The following is a 15,251-nucleotide window of genomic DNA, read 5'->3' on the forward strand; positions in this document are numbered from 1 at the left end:
AGTTGAAAGTTGATGTTGAAGTTGCAAGAAGTGTGCCGCGACAGGTTTGTCAGTTTTGCCGGTTGAGTATGCCAAATGGATTGAGGATCGGTGTTGGTTCATTCTCTCACGGAACGATCTGATAGTCTTACCGACATACATCTTCCCACAGGGACAAGTCAGAAAATAGATGACGTGATCCATCATACATGTCAGGTGGTGTCTGAGTTTTATCTTCGTGCCATAAAGCGGATGGCTGAAGAACTGCCCAGTAGAGATGAGCGGGTTCGGTTCCTCGGAATCCGAACCCGCCCGAACTTCAGGTTTTTTTACACGGGTCCGAGCGACTCGGATCTTCCCGCCTTGCTCGGTTAACCCGAGCGCGCCCGAACGTCATCATCCCGCTGTCGGATTCTCGCGAGGCTCGGATTCTATCGCGAGACTCGGATTCTATATAAGGAGCCGCGCGTCGCCGCCATTTTCACACGTGCATTGAGATTGATAGGGAGAGGACGTGGCTGGCGTCCTCTCCGTTTATAGAGAAGAGAGTGAGACTAGAGTAGAGAGAGACACAGTATTTACTTTAGTAATTTTGGGGAGCATTAGGAGGAGTACTACTACTTGCTGAAGTGATAGTGTGACTGTATATCTGACTTGTGGGGGAGACAGTGGGGAGCAGTTAGAGTCTGAGAGCAGGAGTACATATTTTAACGTACAGTGCACACTTTTGCTGCCAGAGTGCCACACTGCCATTGTGACCACACTGACCACCAGTATATATTGTGATTGTCTGCTTAGGAGTACTACTTGCAAGTTGCTGATAGTGTGACCAGTAACCTGACCACCAGTTTAATTAATCACCACCAGTTTAATATATATATATATATATATATATATATAATTGTATATAATATATATATAATTGTATACCACCTACCCGTGTTTTTTTTTTCTTTCTTCTTGATACATACTACTATAGTAGCTTACTGTAGCAGCCTGCGTGGCTGCTGAGCTGACAGTGTCCAGCAGGTCCGTCATCAGTCATTACATAATAAATATATATACCTGTCCAGCTGCAGTACTAGTGATATTATATATATATATATTAATTTCATCTCATTATCATCCAGTCTATATTAGCAGCAGACACAGTACGGTAGTCCACGGCTGTAGCTACCTCTGTGTCGGCAGTCGCTGGTCCATCCATAATTGTATACCACCTACCCGTGTTTTTTTTTTTTTCTTTCTTCTTGATACATACTACTATAGTAGCTTACTGTAGCAGTCTGCAGTGCTGCTGAGCTGACAGTGTCCAGCAGGTCCGTCATCAGTCATTACATAATAAATATATATACCTGTCCGGCTGCAGTACTAGTGATATTATATATATATATATATTAATTTCATCTCATTATCATCCAGTCTATATTAGCAGCAGACACAGTACGGTAGTCCACGGCTGTAGCTACCTCTGTGTCGGCAGTCGCTGGTCCATCCATAATTGTATACCACCTACCCGTGGTTTTTTTTTTCTTTCTTCTTGATACATACTACTATAGTAGCTTACTGTAGCAGTCTGCGGTGCTGCTGAGCTGACAGTGTCCAGCAGGTCCGTCATCAGTCATTACATAATAAATATATATACCTGTCCGGCTGCAGTACTAGTGATATTATATATATATATATTAATTTCATCTCATTATCATCCAGTCTATATTAGCAGCAGACACAGTACGGTAGTCCACGGCTGTAGCTACCTCTGTGTCGGCAGTCGCTGGTCCATCCATAAGTATACTAGTATCCATCCATCTCCATTGTTTACCTGAGGTGCCTTTTAGTTGTGCCTATTAAAATATGGAGAACAAAAATGTTGAGGTTCCAAAATTAGGGAAAGATCAAGATCCACTTCCACCTCGTGCTGAAGCTGCTGCCACTAGTCATGGCCGAGACGATGAAATGCCAGCAACGTCGTCTGCCAAGGCCGATGCCCAATGTCATAGTACAGAGCATGTCAAATCCAAAACACCAAATATCAGTAAAAAAAGGACTCCAAAATCTAAAATAAAATTGTCGGAGGAGAAGCGTAAACTTGCCAATATGCCATTTACCACACGGAGTGGCAAGGAACGGCTGAGGCCCTGGCCTATGTTCATGGCTAGTGGTTCAGCTTTACATGAGGATGGAAGCACTCAGCCTCTCGCTAGAAAAATGAAAAGACTCAAGCTGGAAAAAGCACCGCAAAGAACTGTGCGTTCTTCAAAATCCCAAATCCACAAGGAGAGTCCAATTGTGACGGTTGCGATGCCTGACCTTCCCAACACTGGACGTGAAGAGCATGCGCCTTCCACCATTTGCACGCCCCCTGCAAGTGCTGGAAGGAGCACCCGCAGTCCAGTTCCTGATAGTCAGATTGAAGATGTCAGTGTTGAAGTACACCAGGATGAGGAGGATATGGGTGTTGCTGGCGCTGGGGAGGAAATTGACAAGGAGGATTCTGATGGTGAGGTGGTTTGTTTAAGTCAGGCACCCGGGGAGACACCTGTTGTCCGTGGGAGGAATAGGGCCGTTGACATGCCTGGTGAAAATACCAAAAAAATCAGCTCTTCGGTGTGGAAGTATTTCAACAGAAATGCGGACAACATTTGTCAAGCCGTGTGTTGCCTTTGTCAAGCTGTAATAAGTAGGGGTAAGGACGTTAACCACCTCGGAACATCCTCCCTTATACGTCACCTGCAGCGCATTCATAATAAGTCAGTGACAAGTTCAAAAACTTTGGGCGACAGCGGAAGCAGTCCACTGACCAGTAAATCCCTTCCTCTTGTAACCAAGCTCACGCAAACCACCCCACCAACTCCCTCAGTGTCAATTTCCTCCTTCCCCAGGAATGCCAATAGTCCTGCAGGCCATGTCACTGGCAATTCTGACGAGTCCTCTCCTGCCTGGGATTCCTCCGATGCATCCTTGCGTGTAACGCCTACTGCTGCTGGCGCTGCTGTTGTTGCTGCTGGGAGTCGATGGTCATCCCAGAGGGGAATTCGTAAGCCCACTTTTACTACTTCCAGTAAGCAATTGACTGTCCAACAGTCCTTTGCGAGGAAGATGAAATATCACAGCAGTCATCCTGTTGCAAAGCGGATAACTGAGGCCTTGACAACTATGTTGGTGTTAGACGTGCATCCGGTATCCGCCGTTAGTTCACAGGGAACTAGACAATTTCTTGAGGTAGTGTGCCCCCGTTACCAAATACCATCTAGGTTCCACTTCTCTAGGCATGCGATACCGAGAATGTACACGGACGTCAGAAAAAGACTCACCAGTGTCCTAAAAAATGCAGTTGTACCCAATGTCTACTTAACCACGGACATGTGGACAAGTGAAGCAGGGCAGGGTCAGGACTATATGACTGTGACAGCCCACTGGGTAGATGTATGGACTCCCGCCGCAAGAACAGCAGCGGCGGCACCAGTAGCAGCATCTCGCAAACGCCAACTCTTTCCTAGGCAGGCTACGCTTTGTATCACCGGTTTCCAGAATACGCACACAGCTGAAAACCTCTTACGGCAACTGAGGAAGATCATTGCGGAATGGCTTACCCCAATTGGACTCTCCTGTGGATTTGTGGCATCGGACAACGCCAGCAATATTGTGTGTGCATTAAATATGGGCAAATTCCAGCACGTCCCATGTTTTGCACATACCTTGAATTTGGTGGTGCAGAATTTTTTTAAAAACGACAGGGGCGTGCAAAAGATGCTGTTGGTGGCCAGAAGAATTGCGGGACACTTTCGGCGTACAGGCACCACGTACAGAAGACTGGAGCACCACCAAAAACGCCTGAACCTGCCCTGCCATCATCTGAAGCAAGAAGTGGTAACGAGGTGGAATTCAACCCTATATATGCTTCAGAGGTTGGAGGAGCAGCAAAAGGCCATTCAAGCCTATACAATTGAGCACGATATAGGAGGTGGAATGTACCTGTCTCAAGCGCAGTGGAGAATGATTTCAACGTTGTGCAAGGTTCTGCAACCTTTTGAACTTGCCACACGTGAAGTCAGTTCAGACACTGCCAGCCTGAGTCAGGTCATTCCCCTCATCAGGCTTTTGCAGAAGAAGCTGGAGACATTGAAGGAGGAGCTAAAAGGGAGCGATTCCGCTAGGCATGTGGGACTTGTGGATGGAGCCCTTAATTCGCTTAACAAGGATTCACGGGTGGTCAATCTGTTGAAATCAGAGCACTACATTTTGGCCACCGTGCTCGATCCTAGATTTAAAACCTACCTTGGATCTCTCTTTCCGGCAGACACAAGTCTGCTGGGGTTCAAAGACCTGCTGGTGACAAAATTGTCAAGTCAAGCGGAACGCGACCTGTCAACATCTCCTCCTTCACATTCTCCCGCAACTGGGGGTGCGAGGAAAAGGCTCAGAATTCCGAGCCCACCCGCTGGCGGTGATGCAGGGCAGTCTGGAGCGACTGCTGATGCTGACATCTGGTCCGGACTGAAGGACCTGACAACGATTACGGACATGTCGTCTACTGTCACTGCATATGATTCTCTCCCCATTGAAAGAATGGTGGAGGATTATATGAGTGACCGCATCCAAGTAGGCACGTCCGACAGTCCGTACTTATACTGGCAGGAAAAAGAGGCAATTTGGAGGCCCTTGCACAAACTGGCTTTATTCTACCTAAGTTGCCCTCCCACAAGTGTGTACTCCGAAAGAGTGTTTAGTGCCGCCGCTCACCTTGTCAGCAATCGGCGTACGAGGTTACTTCCAGAAAATGTGGAGAAGATGATGTTCATTAAAATGAATTATAATCAATTCCTCCGTGGAGACATTGACCAGCAGCAATTGCCTCCACAAAGTACACAGGGAGCTGAGATGGTGGATTCCAGTGGGGACGAATTGATAATCTGTGAGGAGCGGGATGTACACGGTGATATATCGGAGGATGATGATGAGGTGGACATCTTGCCTCTGTAGAGCCAGTTTGTGCAAGGAGAGATTAATTGCTTCTTTTTCGGTGGGGGTCCAAACCAACCCGTCATTTCAGTCACAGTCGTGTGGCAGACCCTGTCACTGAAATGATGGGTTGGTTAAAGTGTGCATGTCCTGTTTATACAACATAAGGGTGGGTGGGAGGGCCCAAGGACAATTCCATCTTGCACCTCTTTTTTCTTTCATTTTTATTTGCGTCATGTGCTGTTTGGGGAGTGTTTTTTGGAAGGGCCATCCTGCGTGACACTGCAGTGCCACTCCTAGATGGGCCAGGTGTTTGTGTCGGCCACTAGGGTCGCTTAGCTTACTCACACAGCTACCTCATTGCGCCTCTTTTTTTCTTCTTTGCGTCATGTGCTGTTTGGGGAGTGTTTTTTGGAAGGGCCATCCTGCGTGACACTGCAGTGCCACTCCTAGATGGGCCAGGTGTTTGTGTCGGCCACTAGGGTCGCTTAGCTTACTCACACAGCTACCTCATTGCGCCTCTTTTTTTCTTTGCGTCATGTGCTGTTTGGGGAGTGTTTTTTGGAAGGGCCATCCTGCGTGACACTGCAGTGCCACTCCTAGATGGGCCAGGTGTTTGTGTTGGCCACTAGGGTCGCTTAGCTTACTCACACAGCTACCTCATTGCGCCTCTTTTTTTCTTAGCGTCATGTGCTGTTTGGGGAGTGTTTTTTGGAAGGGCCATCCTGCGTGACATTGCAGTGCCACTCCTAGATGGGCCAGGTGTTTGTGTCGGCCACTAGGGTCGCTTAGCTTACTCACACAGCTACCTCATTGCGCCTCTTTTTTTCTTTGCGTCATGTGCTGTTTGGGGAGTGTTTTTTGGAAGGGCCATCCTGCGTGACACTGCAGTGCCACTCCTAGATGGGCCAGGTGTTTGTGTCGGCCACTAGGGTCGCTTATCTTACTCACACAGCTACCTCATTGCGCCTCTTTTTTCTTTGCGTCATGTGCTGTTTGGGGAGTGTTTTTTGGAAGGGCCATCCTGCGTGACACTGCAGTGCCACTCCTAGATGGGCAAGGTGTTTGTGTCGGCCACTAGGGTCGCTTATCTTACTCACACAGCTACCTCATTGCGCCTCTTTTTTTCTTTGCGTCATGTGCTGTTTGGGGAGTGTTTTTTGGAAGGGCCATCCTGCATGACACTGCAGTGCCACTCCTAGATGGGCCAGGTGTTTGTGTCGGCCACTATGGTCGCTTATCTTACTTACACAGCTACCTCATTGCGCCTCTTTTATTCTTTGCGTCATGTGCTGTTTGGGGAGTGTTTTTTGGAAGGGCCATCCTGCGTGACACTGCAGTGCCACTCCTACATGGGCCAGGTGTTTGTGTCGGCCACTAGGGTCGCTTATCTTACTCACACAGCTACCTCATTGCGCCTCTTTTTTTCTTTGCGTCATGTGCTGTTTGGGGAGTGTTTTTTGGAAGGGCCATCCTGCGTGACACTGCAGTGCCACTCCTAGATGGGCCAGGTGTTTGTGTCGGCCACTAGGGTCGCTTATCTTACTCACACAGCTACCTGATTGCGCCTCTTTTTTTCTTTGCGTCATGTGCTGTTTGGGGAGTGTTTTTTGGAAGGGCCATCCTGCGTGACACTGCAGTGCCACTCCTAGATGGGCCAGGTGTTTGTGTCGGCCACTAGGGTCGCTTATCTTACTCACACAGCTACCTCATTGCGCCTCTTTTTTTCTTTGCGTCATGTGCTGTTTGGGGAGTGTTTTTTGGAAGGGCCATCCTGCGTGACACTGCAGTGCCACTCCTAGATGGGCCAGGTGTTTGTGTCGGCCACTAGGGTCGCTTATCTTACTCACACAGCTACCTCATTGCGCCTCTTTTTTTCTTTGCGTCATGTGCTGTTTGGGGAGTGTTTTTTGGAATGGCCATCCTGCGTGACACTGCAGTGCCACTCCTAGATGGGCCAGGTGTTTGTGTCGGCCACTAGGGTCGCTTAGCTTAGTCATCCAGCGACCTCGGTGCAAATTTTAGGACTAAAAATAATATTGTGAGGTGTGAGGTATTCAGAATAGACTGAAAATGAGTGGAAATTATGGTTTTTGAGGTTAATAATACTTTGGGATCAAAATGACCCCCAAATTCTATGATTTAAGCTGTTTTTTAGTGTTTTTTGAAAAAAAACACCCGAATCCAAAACACACCCGAATCCGACAAAAAAAATTCGGTGAGGTTTTGCCAAAACGCGGTCGAACCCAAAACACGGCCGCGGAACCGAACCCAAAACCAAAACACAAAACCCGAAAAATTTCAAGTGCACATCTCTACTGCCCAGTTGTCATGGATCTGCAAGTGGTACATTGCAAGCACCTGTAGCAGCCATATCATTTATTCAGCCATTGGTCCTTACTGGACACAGCGGGTTTCATTGTTGGTCTGAGGAGCATATCCTTCAAATTGCTCCCACGCTGTATACTTAATAGAGGTGGCGCCGAACCGATGGTCTTGAATTTGGGATCACTTTTAATGATATGCCAGTTCTTCTTTACCGATATTTGCACAATTGGTAATCTAGTGTTGCACCTAGTTTTGAAGATGATACATTCGGACCCAGTGGCTCTGAGCAGTGGTATCCCCTGTATTATGCAGTCTATGAGCTTTAACCAGACAGTCAGAGATAACTGTCTTTTTATAACCGCGTTCCACAAAACGCTCGGCACACTCCTTAAGTTGTTGTTCTGCCACACTCCCATCAGAGTTGTTTCTAAGAACTCTTAAAAATTGCGAGACAGGTAAGTTGGACTTGAACCTCTCTGGATGATGACTGGTAGCCCATAGCAAGGTATTACGGTCCGTGGGTTTCCTGAACAGGGTGTACTCCAAACATGGAGGATTTTTAAAAATGGTAACATCCAAAAAATTTATAGACACGTCATCTATAGCTGCAGTAAATCGAATTGGGGTGTCCAGCCCATTGAGCTCACTGACCATGTCCTCAAAAGACTCAATGCTGCCCTTCCAAACCATGAACAGGTCATCTATATAACTTTTGCAATAAATCAGGTGTTGTGCAAACTTGGCCTGGATGTACTCAATTTCATATTTGGCCATGTACAAATTGGCGAACCCCGGAGCCAAATTCGACCCCATCGCGGTCCCGGTCCGTTGAATATAGTATTCATCTTGGTACTGAAAATGGTTGTGTGATAGAACAAGACCAATCAGGTTTAACATGAACTCAATGGGTGGTCCCTGATAAGGGCCATTCACTAATGCCTCCCTCACAGCTGCTAGACCCTCCTCATGAGGTATGACAGTATAAAGTGAGCTGACGTCAAGAGTGGCAAGGTAACAGTCAGAGGAAATGTCACACAATGAGGTGATTCCCTTTAAAAAGTCACTGGTGTCTCTAACGTAGCTAGTCATGGATTTCACACAGGGCTGTAGAGAATGGTCAACAAATATAGCAAGTGGTTGCAGAAGCGAACCACAAGCTGATAAAATGGGGCACCCTGGGGGCTTAACAATAGATTTGTGGACTTTAGGGAGCGTGTATAAAACAGGACAAATTTGAAATTTGACTGTAAGGTATTCAAGAGTCTCCTCAGTGATCCATGCATTCTGGAAAGCAGAGTATAGAGAGGCATCGACAGCACGCTTAATTCTGGGGATGGGATTATAATCAACAAGTGTATAACTTACATGGTCAGATAATTGTGACCTAATTTCAGCATCATAATCGGAAAAGTTCTGTAAGACGACTGCACCACCCTTGTCGGCATTCCGAATCACAAGAGATGTGTAGTTTCTCAGGCCCTTAAGAGCCACCCATTCGTCATGTGATAGATTGGAGTGATGTCCACTGCCTGCTTCATTAAACCCGCTAACATCAGACTGTACTAAACGTAAGAAGGTACGTAGACTAGAATTGTTAGAGACGGGATCAAAGGTGCTGGGGTTTTTAAACATTATGGAGGAAGTCTCACTGGACATGACAGCAGATTTAGAGGGTTTGTTGTCAAAAAAACTCACGTAATCTTAATTGTCTTCCCATCTTAAAGTGTTCAATGGACCATTGAAAAGGTCTAAATTTACTGGTGGGTACAAAGGACAACCCTTTACTGAGTAGGGAAGTCTCTGCCCGCGTAAATTGATGGTCAGACAAGTCAAAGATTAGGTTTTGGTGCCTTTCCTGCCTCTTCCGCGTGTTTTTGTAGCCCCCCCTCCGTGGGTGGGGCCTCCCGTATTTTTCTCTTTTTTTGATATGGTATCGGGGCCTAAAACAGAGGATGAGGATGAGGCACCAGAGGGCGGTAGTGTGTCTGTATAATCAGAGTCAGATGAGGAATATGATTGGTAATTGTTAGAAGTGTGTAATCTGCCTCCTCTACCTTTAAATCCTAACGGACGACCCTGGTATCTAGATTTACCACGGTCCCCACCTGATAACCACCTATAGACAGAATGTCTTTGGTAATCAATCTCAACAGTCTCCCACTTCTTTCTTTTAAAGGATAATAGATCACTTCTGTACTTATCAACCTGTTCCTGGATCTTACTGATCCAGCGATCAGTTTTGTCAGATCTCAAAACTACCCCCTGGGCTTTTTCAAAGCTTTCAATTTCACCTTTTACTTTTTTAAGTTCCACACCCACCTCTTCAATCACTAATACGAGTAAGTCCAGTGAACATTTGTTAAGCACACCACAACATTTAACACAGAATGCTGGATTATTCCTCCCAATAGTGGGCGTGTTGTTAATGTGAAACCCTCTAGGTATTCTTTTCTTTCTAAAGTACTCAGACAAAAATTGTCCGTGAAGGTTTAAATCAATCTCTCTCCTCCGTAAACAGTGTAATTTGTGATATAAATCTAGGGGTGTTTGCACAGGCAAATCATCAAAGTCAACCTGATTAAATAAAACCCTCTCAGCCTCATCATCTGTCAGGCTGACCAACAAATTCTCAGCCTCACTAAGGGACTGTTCATCTAATATGCCGAGAGCATGTGTCATGCTTCACAATAGGAAATGAGAGCGTATGTTAAACAGCAAAGACCCAAACAAGCAGGCACACCCTGACCCACAGAAAAAAACAAAAATAAAAATTATCTTTATTTAGCTATAACTTTTTAAGTAATAAAGATAATTCATTGATGTGAACTGCATAATATTGTGTAAAAAAATATCTCTCCAGTGATATATACCTTCACATGATGCAGCTATATGCAATTAAACCCTAAATACAGACATTTTCCAAAAGCTTTCCACAATTTTGACCACTACTGTATATAACAGAGTGTTGGCACTATTGGTTCATACTTTGCACTGTACGTGATGTGTTCTGTTATTGTTGACAGGCATAACCTGGCAACGATTCCCCACGCCCCTGAATGACAGCCTGGTGAACAGGCTTCCGGTCATGTGATCGCGCCGGAGGCCGGAAGCCGGGATCCCGGAAACTGACCATCGGCGTGGTGAGGACGGCCGGGGAGGCGCCAGGTAAGGTATTTAATGTTTATTTTCACAGTATGCTCACTATGTATGTCCTGAAGACGGGGTCACGATCCCCGAAACGTTGGCTAAAGCACTTTTTTGATTTCACCGTATCCAAGTCTCCTGAGTGCCGCCTTATTTCAATTTCTGTGCATACACGGGCTGCAGGCCTGGATGGAGGGCACCGGAGCGCCTTATACCACCAGCTGTATACCAGGAGTGCCGGACTGTGTTGCTCTGTATAAATCTGTGAACACCCTGTAATCTCAGCACGTTCCGGACTTGTCAAGGCACCCTACAGCAGCATTATCATTGTGACTTTACCCAGGACGCTATACAGTTTTGCTCATCACACAGCAGCACAGTGTGGGTCAATTAGGATACAGCAAGGTCTGCTCCAGACATCTAACGGGGAGCTACACTGGTTGTACCACATTCAGCTTTAAACACATTGTACCACTCCCAAATCTGCAGCTATGGCAGAAGGAGGTATTGAAGTGGAAGATGTCGCTCTACATCTGATCCAGAGTGATAATTTTGAAATGTTTAGCTTCTCTGATGCAGAGGCTGAAAATATACTATACAGTGAACCAGCGTTTGGGGCAGGAGACACATTACCGAATGAGGATTTATACAGAGAGCTCTTCAAATTAAAGAAGAGGGAGATTGATTTTCTCTATCATGGAAAAACTCTGTCTGATTATTATCGGGCAAAACAGATCCCACGTGGATTCCGGATCCATAACATGCCCACCATTGGGAGATACAATGTTACATTCTGCAAGCGCTGGATTTCCATACTGAATAAATGCTCTATGGACTTAATGCTTTTGGTAATAGAGGAGTCCAAAAAAGAATTGAATACCACCAAAGAGAGCATCAATACGTTTGAATTGCAGCATGGACCGAGTTTATCAGCTGATACCACCACGAAGTGGATGGAAAAACTCAGCACACAAGTGGAACAGTATCAAAGAGATCTGATAAGATATAAAAAACAAAAATTAACACGAGTCCAACAAGATTATGCGCAACACAGAGTATATGCCTGGTTTGGCAATAAAACACAGCAACAGCAGCAAAGCACGAGAGGCCAAGCAAGGAGGAGACGGACGGTGCAGTTCTCTAGCACCTCTGCCAGTGATACTGAGGACGCCCAGTCAACCCGAGGGGAACAAGCACAGGGTGGCCCTTTAGGACCCCGCACCCGGGCTGGCATCAGCAGTGGAAGAACAAATACACGAGGAGGGGCGGGCAAACGAGGCGGAGGGAAAGGAGCCACCGCAGACAAGAAACCTCCAAGAGGGACCCGCAACTGATTTTCAACTTATTCTCTGTTCCGTTGTCCAAGGACATGATTGGGGTACTGAACAAGGGGTTATCGTATGTGCCTACCCACAGACCTGATCCAATACAGTGGAAGATTGACAATAACAGATTTGCACGAAATCTGAGGCTAAAGGAATTTTATGGTAAAAAATCCAATACGGCAATGGCAGTCTCAGAACCCACCATACCAGATACACTAAGGAAGATCGCCCCCAAATCACGGTTTGAACCCATGTCTGTCAATCCGTCCATTAAGACATTTACTCGGATGTTAGAATCCTCGATGGAGCATCAAGGAGTAAAACAACACTCCAATTTGACTAGAAGCGAACACCTGGCGCTAAAAGAGCTAAAAACCAGAGACGACATAGTCATACGGGGAGCAGACAAGGGAGGAGCCATAGTGGTCATGGACATGGACAAATACAAAGCTGAATGTTCCAGATTGCTGGGCGACACCTCAACGTACAGATGCTTAAGTCTGGACCCTACTAACAGCTTTCAGACTGAATTAAATAAATTGCTGTTTGAGGCCCTTACAGACGGCACCATTACAACGGCGGTACACAGAGCATTGAATAGGATGAGTCCGGTGACACCCCTATTCTATGTCATCCCTAAAATTCATAAAGATGTGCACAATCCCCCTGGCAGACCCATCATTTCTGCCAGGGGGTCACTTTGTGAACTGCTAGCAGTCTACCTAGATGCGTTTCTGCAGCCTTGTATTCAGGCTACACAGACGCATCTCAAAGACACGTCAGCATTGTTGAGGAAACTGGAACATCTGAAATCTGCCCCGGTTCCTACAATCCTGGCCACTATCGATGTTTCAAGTTTATACACCTGCATTCCCCATTCTCAGGGAATGCAGGCAGTAAGGTCTTTGATCACCAACAACCCGTTGTACACTGGTCCGGATGTAAATTTCTTTTTGTCTTTACTCGAATTCACACTTACTCACAATTATTTTGTGCACGATAACAAATTTTATTTACAGCTCACTGGGTGTGCGATGGGGTCCTGTGTGGCCCCTTCGTTTGCTAATACATTTATGTGGGAGTTAGACAAAGATTTATTTCTGTCACAGGAAACCATTTCCCAACACATCATCCTATATACAAGGTATATAGATGACTTACTAGTTTTATGGTCAGGACCTCAAAATGTGCTTGAGGAACTCATCAATACACACAATGAGTCCCTCAGCCCGGTGAAACTCACGATGGTTATGGATACCCAACAGATACATTTTTTGGATGTCCAGATTTCCAGTAAGAATGGGGCTATCTGCACATCCATGTATACAAAAGAAACAGATCGTAATACCATACTCAGATTCGACAGCTTTCATCCAAAATCTACCATTTATGGTCTTCCATATTCCCAGATGCTCAAGGTGTGCAGGATCAACAGTGATCCCGAGACACGTGACATACAACTGGAAGCAATGATATCTAAATTTCAAGACAGAGGGTATCCCACTGAGTTGTTGATACAGGCTCGACAGAAAGCATTGAGCCAACCTCGACACTGCCTGCTGGAGACTAAAACTAAGAAATCCAGCAGTGATGTAATTCCATGGGTGAATCAATACAATACAGCTAGTATATATACCACCAAAAAAGCTAAGGAACTCTGGCCCATGATCCAGTCGGATCCTGAGCTCTGGATGTTTAAAAATAGTAGATTAATGCCAAGCTATACGAGAAGTAAAAACATCAGGAGCCTAGTGGTCAAGACTGATGTGTCTAAAAAAGTAACACCCACTACACATTTCTTGAAACAGAAAAACGGTTGCTACAAATGTGGATGCACCACATGCAACTTTTTGATCCCGGGGGATTCCTTCCAGCATCCATATACTGGAAAGAAGATCAACATCAAGGTCTCAGTTAACTGCAACTCGAAGTTTGTAATATATCTGCTCAAATGTCCCTGCGGACAATATTACGTAGGGAAAACTGAATGCAGTTTCAGGGTTCGAATGACGCAACATAGGTCAGCCATCAGGGCAGCCTTGATCTCGGGCACAAGCGAACAGCCTGTAGCTAGGCACTTTGCCAGTGCCAGACACAGCCTTGCTACTGTCCGATACCGTATTATAGATCAGGCCCCGTTTTCCATAAGGGGTGGCGACAGGGCTAAACATTTATTACAGTTGGAAACCAGATGGATCCTGACTCTTAATACACTCAGGCCCAGAGGTCTAAACGAGTCCCTGGGAATGAGCAATTTCATATAAGGGACTACAGGTATGGAGCGACATATGTGTGTACACCAGTACAGTAAATGGATCTGTGGATCCTATGATATGCAGCACATAAGCCCTATCACCCGGTCCTCTAAAACAGAATCAGAAACTGATGAGAGGACGGAGTTGTAAGCCACAGGGCTAGTGTGCTGTCAGAGCCTGAGATGGCATTTAACAGCTAGGCTAAAATATAGACTATAAAGGTTTGTTATACCCATTAGGTGGAGATTGCTAATTCCTAACACTGTGCTGCTATACAGATAGTCTGTTTTTAATATTTTATGATTGTTTGTCTTCACTAAATATGTATATTACTTATATGTAGTGCACTTTTTTATTGTATGATTATCACTAAGGTCCGTTCAGGCAGTGATTGCACTAGCCTGTCTTATTAACAGAGTGTTGGCACTATTGGTTCATACTTTGCACTGTACGTGATGTGTTCTGTTATTGTTAACAGGCGTAACCTGGCAACGATTCCCCACGCCCCTGAATGACAGCCTGGTGAACAGGCTTCCGGTCATGTGATCGCGCCGGAGGCCGGAAGCCGGGATCCCGGAAACTGACCATCGGCGTGGTGAGGACGGCCGGGGAGGTGCCAGGTAAGGTATTTAATGTTTATTTTCACAGTATGCTCACTATGTATGTCCTGAAGACGGGGTCACGATCCCCGAAACGTTGACTAAAGCACTTTTTTGATTTCACCGTATCCAAGTCTCCTGAGTGCCGCCTTATTTCAATTTCTGTGCATACACGGGCTGCAGGCCTGGATGGAGGGCACCGGAGCGCCTTATACCACCAGCTGTATACCAGGAGTGCCGGACTGTGTTGCTCTATATATATATATATATATATATATATATATATATATATGTAGAAAACTGGGATGGTTGGCACTCCCTTCAAGTAACATAGCTGCCCCGGTGCCTTCCTTATGCAAAATATAGGAAACTGTGGTCTTCTAGAGAGGGGTTAGCAATGGCACACTCCCAATGTGTAAAAACCAGGCGGCACTTAGAGGACTGTGAAAAAAAGTAGAATATACTTGCAATTCAAATTTCAATCATGAAAGGCATAGCTTGCCGACGTTTCAGCACCACGCAGGGCACTTTTTTCAAGGCTGTATGCTGGGAAGAAAACACAATACAGCCTACAGCACTGGACTGATGCTGCACAAGACACTACTCCTGGTCTGAAGCAGGACAACACAGCACCACTGAAAGGGACTTATAGAGCTACA

This window comes from Pseudophryne corroboree, chromosome 5 (genome assembly GCF_028390025.1).
Source record: "Pseudophryne corroboree isolate aPseCor3 chromosome 5, aPseCor3.hap2, whole genome shotgun sequence".
NCBI lineage: Eukaryota > Metazoa > Chordata > Amphibia > Anura > Myobatrachidae > Pseudophryne > Pseudophryne corroboree.